Here is a 3,287-nt window from a genome sequence, read left to right as displayed (position 1 = left end):
TATCTCTTGCAATTAAAACCTTCAGTCTTAAGGATATATCCCAGGTATCCTGATGGATGTGTGCTGTAAGACAAAACCTGAAAGAAGCTCAGGATACCGTGGCTGGTGCCAGCAAAGAGTTAAATCATCTGCATGCTAAGTGTGCAGACAGCGAGAATTTAACAGGAACTTTAAAATCAGAGAGTTACAGAAAGTACAGCAGTGCTCAGAGAAGAAGAAAGTGCTTTTCCAGGATCCTGTAGGGTGGGATTTATTCAGTTGTTGTTGGACATCCACGCTCCCATCGGGGGCTCGAAATCTCTCGGTCCAAGAGGTTTCACGAGAACCTTTCCCTAAGCCTGACTCCCTCCTGATGGAGGGGAAATGGTGCTCCTTTGGTGCAGAGAGCGCCCTGCTTTGAATTCTGTCCACAGATATTCCAAACTTTCTGGCTGTTTGTTCCTCTCTCTGGCCGAAGAGTGCGCTGTGCTGAGGATTCGCACATCTCAATCTGGCTTTGGTGTCAGGGGGTCCTTTCAGTGTCCTGCACTTTTATTTGACTGTCGGGAGCCCTCCAGCCTTAGGAGATGTCTGGGAGGCCGGAGAGAGCAGCGGGAGCCCCGGCAGAGCCCCGCGCTGGGTTCGGGCCATTGTGGCATCACCGTGCGCGTCCGTGGCAACCGTGGAATCGCCGCCTCCGGCTCCGCGTTTGTCCCGGCTGGTCCCGGCACTCCAGGTCCTGCCCTGCCGGGAGCCGCTGCCCTCCGACCGTCCCATCCGGTCCTGCTGGAGGAGGAGCAGCCTCGCAGCAGCTCCAGGCACCGGCGGCACTGTCCGGTGAGTTCTGTGCTTTCACTGCGCCTTTGGGACTCGCTCCAGGCTTTGCTGGCTTGAAGTGAGTGCGGTTAGATTTTTTCAGATCACGTTTAGATTTATTCTTGAGTGCTGTCTGTCACCTTCCAATGTCGTGGGACCTTCAAATGTCTTGTTGTCACCTTCTGCTATCCCCGGTTTCTGCTCCAAGCCCTGTCCAGCCTGATCTTGGGCACTTCCAGGGATGGGGCAGCCACAGCTGCTCTGAACAACCTGTGCCAGGGCCTCAGCACCAGCAATGAGGAGAATTTCTTCCTCATATCTAGTCTAAAGCAGTGACCTGTTCTGAAGTATTCAGCGTATATTCAGACATTTGCAAGAAGAAACTGACACAAGTTTTTAATGACACATCAAACATATTTCCCCAAGCAAAAGCTTCCTCTGCTCTTTCATTTAATTATGGAACTCCCACAAGCTGCTCCATGGCACTGGAATTTTTTTCCCCCTAGATGAAATAGTATGCTTTTTGACTTTATCCCTTTGTGTGCTAGAAAGGTATTGATACCTATTTTCACAGAGGAATATTGCATATTCCAAATGCTTAGCATTCCCAGGTGACGTTATTCTGATGTAGTTTTTTCTTTCACCTATGTGACTTCAGAGTAATTTAAAGAAGTTTTACAGCTTCAGAATGATGTGGATGTGACATAAAAGATTTTGATTCTTTTATGAAGCAACAGTTTTTTTTCATGTTGGTTTTTTTTGCCGTTCATTCTGAGACTTTGGTGTAAGCTGCAATAATAAAGAGACTCATATTACAAAAAAACCCAATTTTTTAGTTCTCAGGGCTACATCTTAATGCAAAAATTCTGTGCTATTTGTGAAAGAGTTAGCAGCCTTCAAAACAGCTTGTGTTCTGTTAGACAGGCAACCTTGTCTATTTGATCTACTTAAAAAATCATCATGCTATCATTTATCACATTTAGATTTGTTTTGAAGAGAAGAAGAGTTTAGTATCTGCTTAGGAGAATGTGGCTCAATACTCGCTAACATAACTTTTTTTATCGGTGTTCTGAAATCTGTGACTGTGGATATTCTGCTTTATTAATTAATTAATAATTAATTAATTTTAGACTTTCAGGCTTAAAGGACTAGCAGTACAATTCTGTTTTCCACAGTAATTGAGGTGGCAGAGGTTGGCTTTAAGTCTTACCATGAGCCCTGTGTTTTATAACTCGATAAGAGTTTGATCTTTGGCACAAATTCCTTGTCTGTCTTTAGTCTGTACAAAACTGCCAGTTACATAGGAACAACAAAATTCCACAAATGCAGCTTTGGTTAGAAAATCAGACTGCAGTCTGCTCCTTCAGCTGCAGAAGTTTAGCAAAATTACAGCGCTAGGGAGTAAGGGAAAGAACATTTCTCTCTGTTGCAAAATGACTCTGCATTTCCTGCCAGCTGTGGAATTGAAGCTGGTGAGAAGCTGGTTTTCTGCCATGGTCCATGTTGACTGCAACCAGTAGACTTGTGAAGTGAACACTGAGAATTGAGGTTTTGAGCTACAAAATACCTTCTGAAGTGTAGGACTCAAGAGCTGTTTCACCTGCTCATGTGCTTTCTTGAAGATTCTTAAAGTTCTGCTATAAATGGTGTTTTAGATAAAAACTGTAGTTGGTAAACAACATGTTTTAGTTCAAAACCAAGTGTTGATGAACTAATAAGATATGAAAATTGAGGTAGAAGACATTATCTGAATCCTCTTAGACTTTAAATTCTCCATGCTTTGAAACTTTCCACTCTTTTGTGTGATTTTTTTCTTTGAATCTTCTGAGAACTTTATGATTGTAGCACTTCTAGCTGTTACATGAAGATGAAAGGAAAAATCTCCAAGCAGTAGTATCAAGCTTTCATAAAGTACTGCATTTGTTAGCTATGCTGTGATAATTAAAGTATTATAGAAACAAAAATTCTTAAGACCAGTTTCCATTTTATTTGAAAACATTTAAGTAGGCAACCAAAATGCAGTGCTTAACATAGTAATAGTTCAGCAGTTCTGTCACTGGTTGACGGGTTTTTTTCCTTTGTTTTTTGTAGGTTTGGGGTTTTTTTGGTCTTGTACCAAGAAATAAAATTGAGGTTTTCTGATATTGATTTGTAAGTTTCCACCAATTGCATTGTGAGTTCAGAAGCTGTTCAGAAAATGCTATTGCAAAAAGGTGTTTAATGGTATTTCTGCCAGTCCTTAATATTATGTTCTCTGTTCTAATCCTCTTTTACGTTTTGCATTTCCAAACATCTTTACTTTGTGAATTCTTGTGGTACCATATAATTTTTCTTGTTAAATATTTATAGTCTGCAGCTAAAAACCTGTAATTGTATCCTTTAATAGTAGTCATGTCTTTAAAGGCAAGATTTAATCTAAGTTACCAATCTCCTCTTTGATAGTATTTGTGTCTTTTTTGACAGTCAAAAAATATGTGTGAGGAAATGTATGT

This window comes from Catharus ustulatus (genome assembly GCF_009819885.2).
Source record: "Catharus ustulatus isolate bCatUst1 chromosome Z unlocalized genomic scaffold, bCatUst1.pri.v2 scaffold_26_arrow_ctg1, whole genome shotgun sequence".
Classification (NCBI taxonomy): Eukaryota; Metazoa; Chordata; class Aves; order Passeriformes; family Turdidae; genus Catharus; species Catharus ustulatus.
This window is presented reverse-complemented; position numbering follows the sequence as displayed.